The following is a 12,075-nucleotide window of genomic DNA, read 5'->3' as shown; positions in this document are numbered from 1 at the left end:
GAACAGAACAGAATAGAACAGAATAGAATAGAATGGAATAGAATAGAATAGAATAGAATAGAATAGAATAGAATAGAATAGAATAGAATAGAATAGAGTAGAGTAGAATAGAATAGAATAGAATAGAGTAGAATAGAGTAGAATAGAATAGAGTAGAGTAGAATAGAATAGAATAGAATAGAATAGAATAGAATAGAATAGAATAGAATAGAATAGAATAGAATAGAATAGAATAGAATAGAATAGAATAGAATAGAATAGAATAGAATAGAATAGAATAGAATAGAATAGAATAGAATAGAATAGAATAGAATAGAATAGAATAGAATAGAATAGAATAGAATAGAATAGAATAGGAGCAGAGCAGGACAGAATGTATCAGTTGGAAGGGACCTACAACGATCATCTAGTCCAACTGCCTGACCAATTCAGGGCTGACCAAACGTCAAAGCAAGTTATTAAAGGCATTGTTTAAATGCCTTTTAAACACTGGTAGGCTTGGGGCATCTACCACCTCTCAAGGACGCCTGTTTCAGTGTTTGACCACCCTGTTGGTAAGGAAATGTTTCCTAATGTTAAGTCTGAACCTCCCATGACGCAGCTTTGAACCATTCCCACACATGCTGTCACTGGATACTAGGAAGAGGAGATCAGCACCTCCCTCTCCCTCAGGAAGCTGCAGAGAGCAATGAGTTCACCTGCCAGCCTCCCGTTCTCCAAACTGGCCTAGCCCAAAGTCCTTAGCCACTCCTCATAGGACATTCCTTCCAGATACTTCACCAACTTTGTTGCCCTCCTCTGGACGCATTCAAGGACCTTCACATCCTTCTTAAATTGTGAGGCCCAGAACTGCACACAGTACTTAAAGTAAGGCTGCACCAATGCTAAATACAGTGAGATAATCACCTCGATTGATTGATGAATTGCTTTGGGAAAGAGGCCAAGGTGCTGCCATTCCCTCACTCTTGTAAGATGGGCACACTACTGAAGGGCATCTCTGAAAGATCTGGTGGGAATGTGTGTTTACATACATACAAGGCAGCAAATCCCCTCGGAGACTTCAAAGTATGTAACAACAAGAAAAGAACTTACAAATCAGGACCACAAAAGAATTGATTATTGAAGACTGCTAGGTTTACTGGCTGATAATTGATTTTCTAATAAGCTATTTATAGTATTCAAATGGCACGCACAAGCTTTTGTGTGCATCAAGTCTTTCATTAAGAAATTACTTACATTCATTTTGCACATTGTTTGGGACCTATGGACAGTTCCTAATGAGGATGTTATACACTATCGCTCTGAACTGTTGTTTGGTATAACACTGGAGATTTCTGCCCAGAAGATTGTGGACTGTGCTTGAGCAAGAAGTGGAAGTGCAACAAAAAAAGTGGTGCAACAGTTGTACATGGAAGTTGCCACATCTCCTTTTGACTCCTGACTCTAACTTCCTGAGGGTCATAAGTGATTACTGCGTTTGAGCTTCAAAACTGTTTTTAACTCAGATCAGAGAGCAAGGACCTGGATTCTTCTTGCCTTCCTCTGCAGTAGTGGGTTGCTAGTTGCCTGCTGGTATCATGGAGGTACAGCTCACCCAAGCCCTCCTCTGCCACTGACATGGCACCAGACACCAGCAGGATCAGTCTATCCTGTTCCCAGACTTTTGGCTGAGATCCTGTAGCCTTGAGACGATCAAGATGTTTTGCCTAGTCAAGTCACCAGACCCAGTACTTGGGTGAAATCTGATGGTCTGTGATTGCCAAGCCAGGTAAGACAAACTAATGGCCCCTTCTGACTTCCACCTGCATCATGCATTGGGTTCGTGTTGCTGTGTGTGTGGTGCCCTGCGGGGCATGGAGCATGGTCAGTTTTGGGGTGCACAGAGGGGGACCAAGGGCTGGGCCACTCGCAGGTGGCTCACCCAAGGGGACAGGTCCCCACCAGGGAGCCTGTGGGAAGGCTCCTTACGAGGGGAAGGTGCTCGGTGCAGTTGGAGCAAGTGCCCTGATATCTCCAGGAGGGCTTCTGAGAGCCTGGGGATGCTGTGCTTTGAAATTTCACCTGAGGTTTCCCCTGGGTGAGCGTGACTGGCTTGCAGAGCTGTTCTCAAACTGCTCAAGCACTCACACATCTGCAGGGTGTGCAGTGTACTCTTCCCATGTCTAACTCCCATCAACATCTGCGGCATTTTTTACACATTCTTTTCCCTATGCTGCCTCTCCTTTCTGCCTCCCCTCCCCTGATACAGCCACCGACCTGTCCCTACTACCCAGCTCCTGCAACAGGCTCCAGCTGAGCTGCTCTGGGAGGGGAAGCAACCCCCAAGGGCAGCTCTGGATGTTCAATAGCTCCCACCTCAGACATTATCCTGAGTGCTGATGTGTGTTGCTCACAGAGCACCACTCACAACGGAAACTTCTCACGTGTTCTCCTTGGCTCCTCTTTATTCCCAGTCACAGCAATCATGAGGCTGCTTTTTGGCCTTTGTTTGTCCTGAACTGCTGTGCCTCAAGTGAGCGTTTATTAGCACTTCCTTCTCTGAAAAGGAGTGACTGCAAAATAAGCCAAGGGTCATTTCCCTTCCCTTGAGACCAGGAGATGTCCTGGCTTTTAAATCAGGCTCCATAAATTTTAAGCCATAGCATCTCATGTGTTTCGCCTAGAGAGGGGTGGAGGTTCCCCCAGAGAGAGTGAGGAAAAGAAACTCCTTCTGATGTGACAGCATGTTGCTTGGGCAAGTGTTTTCAAGGTATCTGAGACAAATGACAGCACAGACCAGTGAAAAAAAGCAATCATTAATAGACCAACTGTGTGAAATCTATCAGAAGAAGAAGTGGAAGAAGGAAGTGACTGTTTTCTGTTTCTTGCACCATCTTTACTTGCATATCATCCTGCAGGGTTGGGCATCAGCAAGTGGAGTTGTTGAACATCAGCCAGCAAAAAATACTGCCAGTAAATAAAACGCTGTTGTTGAAAATTGACACAAATAGACTGTGCTATGTGTGACGAATGTAAATTTTTGGACTGAAAACACTCCTGATATCTGCAATGCTCACTTGAAGCTTGGAAGCAAGGATTCAGTCTAATGTCAGAAGCTTGGATCTTCTACAGGCCCGTAAAAATCTCAAATTTCCCAGCACATAAACTGCCTTCTCCACACTACCCATGGGTTTCTCTAATCCATGCTGATTCTTTCTGAAAGAGATTCCAGTGGGAAAAGCCATCGGAGAACAAGGTGGCTCCTAACAAGTGGCGTCAGGAGTACATGTCAGTGGGGCAATGTGGCAGGTAGATCAAGAGCCGCAATCCTGGCCAGTTCCAGTGGTGAGCATGATATTTGTACCTCAGCATGTTCTGGTCCTTTGATGGAGTATCCCTCTAATGCCTGTTTACATCCTGAAAGCAGACGCAAGGGCTGCATCAAGGAGTTCCTCTCTGCCCCTTCCTTTTCAGGGTGAGAGTCAGTTCTGGTAGCTGGGGGGATGTGCCCCCAGGGCAAACACCCTCACTGAAGCAGCACACCTGACCCAGAAACAACGGGAGGTCTGGTCCCAGGCTCAGCACTGTTTCTTGGTTAAAGTCAATAGGTTCCCCATGTCCCCTCACTAACAAGTCCCACAGATCCTAGTACTAGCATTGCTTTTTCCCATCAAGCCCATACCTTCTCTTCGACCTCAGTTTTAATTTCTTTTCTACAGACACAATAGTGATGTTGTTGTAAGTTGCATACTCAGGAGGGCTCACGGCCCCAAAGAAGTCCAGCTTTTCTAAGTCCGTGATCTGCTTAGTGACATTTTCCCACAGCGCAGAGCTGCAATACAACCCACCTCCCCCAGAGAAGCAGCTCATGGGTAGGAGACAAATGTGTGCCTAGTGCTCTTTCCCTCCATCCCAGGAGTGGCTGTCCTACACGACCATGGCAGGACAGTCACATGACAGCTTCGTCCTCAGTAGGGATTAAACCACCAACACCCAATTCACCAGTGCAACCCACAATATGAGTATGTGGGATGGTTCTAGCATAGGAGCCACACCTGAACACAAGCTGTGTGTGGCATACAAGCCCACTTCTGCCTGAAAATCTAAGCATTGCTCAGGGTATGGAGCAACCTACGTATGGAAGAAACTTGTTGTCATCTTCTCTGGCAACTGACAGGACTATGGATGAGGGTGTGCCATAAAGAGAGGGAGAAGTCAGGGAATCAGAAGAATACTTTTTCTTGATTTCTGTGCTGCAATTAAGAAAAGGTTTTTGTTTTTCGTTTTCACGTGCCTCAACTCCCACCAGCTGCATGCACCCACCCACAGCATGTGTGCCATGTTTTTATTACAGCTGTAGCCCCAGGTAGCATGGAACTGAGGCCAAGCATACATTAGTAAAATTAGAAGAAATATCATCTGACGGGTCTGGACAGTGCTGTGGGCAGAGCATATTTGGCAAGACTGTTTCCTTCGCAATCCAGCCCAGAGACATTCCCTGATCCTATCTGAACAGGGACTGAACTTGCAAAACAAGCCCCAGCTTGCGAGCTGTAAGTCAGGGATGTCTTAAACACTGCCTCAGCATCCAACACTAACAAGCTCCTTTTATCTTGTTCGTCCTGCTTAAATAAATGCAGCAAGCCCCCATGATAATACAGCAGCCTTTGAGGGCTGCAAGGGATAGGTCTGTGTTTTTCACACCCTCCAGCGTTTGCCCTTTTGTATTTGGCCATTTTTGACCCATTATCCTCCTCTTCTCAGGCCCAGCTAAGGAGGCGCAACTGTAGTGCTCACAGGCAGTGGTTTGAAACCTGCATCTGCTCCATATGTTCCTGTTCATGTTCCTCACTGATGAGCCATAAGGATCTACTCACTTTGGTGGGTTTCACTATGTAGCAGCCTTTGAAGGATATGTGTGCTTAAAATCAAGTATACGTTCCAACTTCTTTTGAGTACCATCCTGTTAAACAAAGCCTCCTTCACAACCCAAGAGATTTCGTAAATGGTCTGTCAAGATGGGCAGGAGCTTGCGGAATACCCTGTGCCCCCCCGCCATTGTATCTGAGAAAGACTAATTAGAAATGTTGTGTTTAGGACCCATTTGCTGAAAAATGGTGATGAAAAACATCAGATCAGAGGAAGACAGGACTTACACTGATCTCTTCCAGAAAATCCCACGTGGTAATGTTATTGCAGTAGCTTGAGCTATCCTTGCCCAGGCTTCAGTGAGAAAGTGCAGATGTAAAGGCATGATGACTGCAAAGTGCATTTACCTTGCTACTAGAAGATGGAAAGAGAAAACTTTACTTGTGAAGCAAAAGAATTTCAGGCAGAAGTTTGTAGTGACAGAGAGTAGAAAGCACAGTGTTTTGTTCAAATGCAGAGCAATGAAGACAAAAGGCTGATACAAAGGGACTACATGGGATGTGGCTGATGCTTTTATAGCCTTGATTTATCTACTTTAGAAATAGGCAAGCCACAGAGAATAAATGAGTCCTGTATGGTAATAAACAAATAGCATTACTATATGGGAGAGAAAGGGTCATGCTCCTGTGTACCACGGATGTACCAATGTTTACTGTACTCTTGTGCACCAAGAGAGACATGTTCAAACCTAAATTTCTAAGGAGGGAAGAGAAGGATCAGATTGGAAGAGAAAATAAAGGCAGCTCAGAACTGGCTTTTATCTTAAATATATTTTGCTCCTCGTCCACAATACAGTGCAATGCAGTCTTCATGCCCCTTTTCTCACCTTCCTTTCATTTTGCAGTATCACTCATCGCTCTTCACATGTCAGTACTGCCCACTATCAGCACAACGCACATTCCTTTAACAAACAACATCATTCCCCTCTCATGGGCTTAGGATGAATTATTACAGAGATATCATTCAAGGGCCTTAAATATATTGGCTTTAGAGCTATTTTTACTTGCAAATGCTTGAGCCAGACCTTTGAAGTTTCATTTGGGTTCAGGGCAAAATAGAGAACACATTAAAATAAGCAAGAGCTGGTGGTTTTGTTCTAAGTGTTACCAGAAGCCAGGGTGAGACTCAGAAGAGGAAGGGAAGGGGATTGCCAAAGATTTCCATTGGATGCTTACTTTCTCCAGGGTTTGTAAATCTGTCCTGTAACACCCTTAATCCCTCTTCCTGCAGGGCAGTATGGTATCACTGAAATCTTCACAATCTCCCGCAAACAGAGGTTTTAATGCAGCCCTTTGTTTATTGTCTCTGAAATTCTTTCATTTTTCAGGAGAAAAAAGGGGTCGTTTTTTCTCCGGAGCCTGAAGGCTCAGGGAAGTTATCCAGTGTCTTATCCTGCTCTGCCTCCCATCCAGCATTTTGACAGGCATGGACTAGTCCATACCTAGACACCACCTCACTGGACGTGCCAAAGAAATGGAGTGCTGGAGACCATGGCATGACAATTTTCCAGATTCAGGGTGAAGGGAAGGCAACCACAGCTACCAGGCTTGAAGCTGATGTATGTATTGCACTGGAAGCAGCCTCTGGAAAGGCCTGAAGGCCATTCAGGCTGTCTGCTACCCAAAAGTCTTCTCACTAATGTTGTGCACAGGGCCCGGGGGCTCCCCACATCTCTACCAGGGCGCTGTGTGTGGGGGCTGAAGAGGTGTGCAGGGCTCGTGTGCCCCTCCATGGCACTCCATGGCTGTGCTCAGGGTGTGTGCCATGCAGGAGGCAGGCAAGCCTGGTCCTGACAGCAGCCTTGGGAATGCCCTCAGCCAACAGTATCAATGTCATCAAAGGTGGCAGGGATCAGGAGGCTGAACTGATTTGCTCCTGTCTCCCCACCCACGCAGGAGCTGAGGAAAGTCAGAAGTGCAGAGCAGCTCCGGTGTAGTCCGTTTGGTGAGCATGACCTGAGATAAGACAGGAGCTTTCCCATCTGGCACCACCCGAAAGCAAGAGGTAAGGAGACTGTCCCCCTCCATCCTTGGCGAATTGTACAGGCAATTATTCACATACAAACCATCCTGGGAGCACGCCACTTAAGGAAAGGCTAGAAGAGTTACAGGAGGACAATCTACATGTAGCTTTTGGCAGCCAGCTTGCATTGCGAAAGACCCATGCCATTCTCAGTGGGCATCATAATAATTGGCCTGGCTTACATACAGCTGGAACATTGCTGTTGATTTCTTGCATCTCAATGCCAAACACTGTAAAATCAGAGGCCTCAAAGAAGAGTAGAGACATGATCAGATCATTTGGTGTGGGTTTGATTTATGAAGATTAAGTGATGCTTAGATATAAGCTGGTGAAGAGATAAGAAAATAGCATGCATGAGTCTACAAGTATCAGATGGATCTAGGCAGGGTCACATATATGTGCTTGGTGAGAAAGAAAACTGGAAGAAGGGAAAATTCCTTACCAGTATGGAATAGACAAGACTTGGATAGGGTCTTAGACTAAGAGAAAATTCTCTTGCATAATATCATAGAATCATTTAGATTGGAAAAGACCTTTACAATCATCAAGTCCAACCTTTAAACCAGGACTGCCAAGTCTACCACTAAACCATTTCCCTAAGCACCACATCTACATGTTTTTTAAACAGCTCCAGGGTTGGTGATTCCACCGCCTCCCTGGGCAGCCTGTTATAATGTTTGACCACCCTTCTACTGAAAATTTTTTTCCTAATATCTAATCTAAACCTCCCCTGGCCCAACTTGAGGCCATTTCCTCTTGTCCTGTTGCTTGTTATCTTGGAGAAGAGATGAACCCCCACCTGCCTACAGCCTCCTTTCAGGCAGCTGTAGAGAGTGAGAAGGTCCCTCCTGAGCCTCCTTTTCTCCAGGCTAAACCACCCCACTCCCCTCAGCCACTCCTCATAAGGTTTATGTTCCAGACCCTTCACGAGCTTTGTTGCCCGTCTCTACATGTTCCAGCACCTCAATGTCTTTCTTGTAGTGAGGGACCCAAAACTGAACCCAGTATTTGAGGTGTGGCCCCACCAGTGCCAAGAATAGCAGGACAATCACCACAGTCCTGCTGCTCACACTGTTGTGAATACAAGCCAGGATGCTACTGGCCTCCTTGGCCACCTGGGCAGACCACTGGCTCATATTCAGCCAACTGTCAATCAGAACCCCCAGGTCCTTTTCCACCAGGCAGCTTTCCAGCCACTATTCCCCAAGCCTGTAGCATTGCATAGGGTGGTTGTGACCCAAGCACAGGGCCAGGCACTGAGCTTTGTTGAACCTCGTACAATTGGCCTTGGCCCATCGGGCCAGCCTGTCCAGATCCCCCTGCAGAGCCCCCTGCCCTCAAGCAGATCAACACTGCCTTCCAACTTGCTGTCCTCTCCAAACTTACTGAGGGTGCACTTGATGGCCTTATCCAGATGATCGATAAGACATTAAACAGGACTGGCCCCAGCACTGAGCCCTGGGGAACACCACTTGTGACCGGCCACCAGCTGGATGTAACTCCATTCACCACCACTCCTGGGGCTCGGCCATCCAACAGCTTTTACCCACTGAAGACTACACCTGTCCAAGCCATGAGCAGTCAGTTTCTCCAGGAGAATGCTGTGGGAGACAGTGTCAAAGGCTTTACTAAGGTCCAGGGAGACAAAATCCACATCCTTTCCCTCATCCACTAGTTGGGTCATCATATCATAGAAGGAGATCAGGTTCATCAAGCAGGACCTGCCTTCCATAAAACCATGCTGTCAGGGGACCTTTTAAATAGCAGAAAATGTTCTGTAGATGCAGCCTTGCTTGGATGGGGTAAAAGATAACAGTTGCAGCTCAGACTTGTAAGACCCAATGCTTCTTGATGAAAGGTGAATTTTAAAAGTGAGTTCATTTCTGCTATGGATACAGTTAACTGAAAAAATCATCACTTATTTCAGTTTTCTAGATTTCCTTTAAAAACATTATGTGCAATGAGCAATCAAAGGAAAGCCAAGAAGCTGAGAGCTAAAAGTTAGCAAAATCATTAAAGAAATAGCAAAGAAATATTAAGAGCACAATGCATTCAAATCGGCACAGAAGGCCAGATGGTACATACCCAAGGGTATTAAAGGAATTAGCTGAAAAACTCTTAGGCCCATTATCCATTATATTCAAGTGCTCCTGAAGAGCTGAGGAAGCCCTGATGACTGGCAGAGGGAAAATATCATGCTTCTTTTCCAAAAGGGGAATTACAGTTCAATTAACTTCACATCCTTTCCAGGTGAAACTTGGTCTCTAATAATCAGAAACTACTAGTAGTTGTTCTGCAGGAAGAACAAAACAGATATGTGTTACACACAAAGACAAGTCACATTAAGAGAAGCAGTTGCATCCAAGTGGTAGACTCTACAGCCACATTATGTTCACAATGTTTATGGGAGGAGGAAAACACGGGGGGGAGAGGGGTTGGGTGGGGAGAATGAAAAATAAGCAGCTGCTTATCCGTCATGTGGGATGGAGTATACACTATAGTGGGACGTGCTGGCAGGAGGAGGAAGGGGATACAGTCCCTTGAGTTGCTCAGTATATTTGCCCTGAAGGGTTTCACTCATTGACAAGACAACTGGTTGTACAGAGAGCTTTCCTGCAGAGAGCTCCTTGATTTCAGTAATTCTATTCAGTTTCTTCAGACAGAATATTCCCATAGATCCTGATGCATCCCTAAAGGATTCCATGCAGATGCACTCGACTTTAACAGTGGTTGGACTGGGCCCAAAGCAGAATAAGAAAGATGTAGGGTGGATACAATGTAGGGGGAATAACAATGAAAGAAATTAAAATCAGCCCCTACAACAGAAAGTGGATAATGCTTGTAAATATTGCCGTGGCGGGATCCTCAGGGACTCCTGCTGTGTTGGACATTATACTCATCTGCAGTAGCATCAACGAAGGAGAAGAAAAATACATCAATCAAATTCAAAGATAACACCCAGCTGGAGCGTGAATTGCAAATAATTTATTAGAAGCATCATCCTAAAGGGATTTCAATAAATGAAGAGTGGGACATAGTGGGAACAGCAAGAAATTGAACAAATCTAAGTGCAGAAACATCCACAGGGTAACAACACTCAATGAGGAGAGGTCAAAACAGTGAGTCAGAGGCTGTGGAGAGCAGTAATCCAGAAAAGACCCTTGGATGCAAATGTTGATAGAAAACTACAACTGATAATTCATTAAAAAAACCCAGATCAATCCACTTTTGAAATGCTAATAGGAATACCACATGGGGCAGAGCCTACTGAAAAGAGTGCAGGCAAACAGGTGATGTTATAGATTAACTGGTATAGGCAAGAGGGTGGAAGGAATGACCTATTTACTAGGAAGATCAAAGGAAATAAACACATACATAGCCTGGAAAAAAATGGGAGGCAGCAAGTATAGCCTGATACAGAGACAAACCCTACCATGAAAGAATGCTGCTGAGTGGGAGGGAGACCCAGGGCTCATCTGTTAGCAGTGGTGGGGCTGCACGCACAGGGCCACACTCAGACTGGGAAAGGGGGTAATCTGATGACTTGACAAGATCTCCAACAGGATTGTCTTGGAAAGGGCTCCACTGTCCAGAAGATTAGGATTTAAAACCACCATACACGCTAGTCCTGTGTTTGGTCCTCCACCTACATGAAGTCACCAGTTGGCTGCCTCTGGGTTCACGCCATGTTGATAGACAAATTTGCAGCAGAGTTCCTTGGGCCAGTAGATGTGAAAATGGAAGCAAAATCATCAGAGCTTGAATACGGGGGGAAAAGTGTTATGGCAGGTGGAAGGGAAGTCACTGCAGAAGAGGTGGAAAATCCCAGGTGCATGGGGTTAGATCGCTCCAGGTGTGTACAGCCAGGGGTGGGCAAAGCAAACATATGGATGGTAGGTAAAGGAAAGGACATGAATTATCATGTGGAGTAGCCCCGTCCCAGCATGAGGACTGCAATGTCGTTTGCCAACGGACTATTTGTTCTCCTTTCTTGGAGACTAATCGATGTGGGCCAGAGGAGAGAGAAATCTCACCTCTTTCTCAATATCCCTGTGGTAGATACCATGGTTCTTCCACGTGGGAACTGGGAGAAAGCTATGCTATACCTCAGGGACTTAACTCCTGTTAGCTCACAACCTCAACTAGACTGTCACCATAGACATATTAATGCCACACTTGAATCCAAGTTTTGTCCATCATCCCTTAGTGTCTCTGCTTCCTCTGTGGACACCACTGGCCAATATGGGAAAAGATGAGAGGACTTACTGGGAATTTCATGGTCAGCCTTACAAAACTGCTGGATCACTCGTTCTACCAGTGCCCCCATTTCTCTGTGTTGGCTGCCCACTGACCCCTGGCTGGGATTCACAGTGCAAGTTATGATCCAGAAACCTCAAAAAGTGCATGGCCAGTTAGAAAATTCATTTTCACACGTCACCTCCAAGCCTTTATTAACACGAGGCTTTCGGGAGCCTGCAGCAGGGTGTATCTGCAGCAGGCCCTCTGCTCTTGAATCTGCACCCAGTAGAGACACTCCTCATTTTTATCGGATCTTCCATCAGAAGTGGCAGCTCTTCACCTCTCCGCTGAGGCAGTGCTGCTCACAGTAGGCTAAGGAATTCCTGGCAGTTCTTCTCAGTGGAAAGGCTTTTGCTATATGTAAGCAATATGAAATCCGCCTACATGTTTGGGAGGGTGACAGCACATTATAATCATACGGCATCACTCGAGTGCCCGTAACAGCGACTGCAGCCACACTAACGGAAGCTCTGAAGGAAGGGAATGAGAAATTCACTCCCACCACTTGACTCACGTGGGTTGCTGCTTAGATACAGGTAGAAGCAGCCGCTGAAGTCATGGGTGTCTGTGGGCTGCTGAGTTTCTAACTTGATGTTTTATGGGGTTCTGCCTATCAAAATATTTGGGATCTGCTCATCTCTGGTTACCGTGCTGGTTTGAGAAGTGTGTTTTGGCTGCATATAAGCTGTAGTAAGGCACCATCTTGCTCAATGCTGGCTGAGTTCGCTGCATTTTGAGCATGGTTATCAGGGAAAAGCCATGCATGTACAGTAACTCTGAGCTGTCAACAATAGTTTGTCAGGGTCATCCCAAGGCTCCAGGGCTGCCATTCTGAGTGGGCAACGT

At 45.8% G+C, this 12,075-nt stretch overlaps 1 protein-coding gene across 6 annotated transcripts in view; it reads left to right on the top strand.

Moving 5' to 3' along the window:
* The first annotated feature begins 1,457 nt into the window (after positions 1–1,457).
* GPR132 (G protein-coupled receptor 132) overlaps positions 1,458–12,075 on the top strand; it is an 87,836-nt gene continuing 77,218 nt past the window's right edge. For 4 of the 6 annotated variants that reach the window (XR_005828880.1, XR_005828879.1, XR_005828881.1 and 1 more), the window contains exons 1-2: positions 1,458–1,768; positions 6,804–6,912. The gene's annotated coding sequence lies outside the window, so the exon portion shown is untranslated. Of the gene's footprint in view, positions 1,769–2,897; positions 3,164–6,803; positions 6,913–12,075 lie in introns of those variants that run through there. The other 2 variants (XR_005828882.1, XM_040600717.1) reach the window with 2 other exon arrangements.

The sequence above is a fragment of the Falco naumanni genome, chromosome 7, assembly GCF_017639655.2.
Source record: "Falco naumanni isolate bFalNau1 chromosome 7, bFalNau1.pat, whole genome shotgun sequence".
Taxonomy (NCBI): domain Eukaryota; kingdom Metazoa; phylum Chordata; class Aves; order Falconiformes; family Falconidae; genus Falco; species Falco naumanni.
Note: the sequence above shows the minus strand (reverse complement) of the source record. Positions and strands in the feature narration are given on the sequence as shown.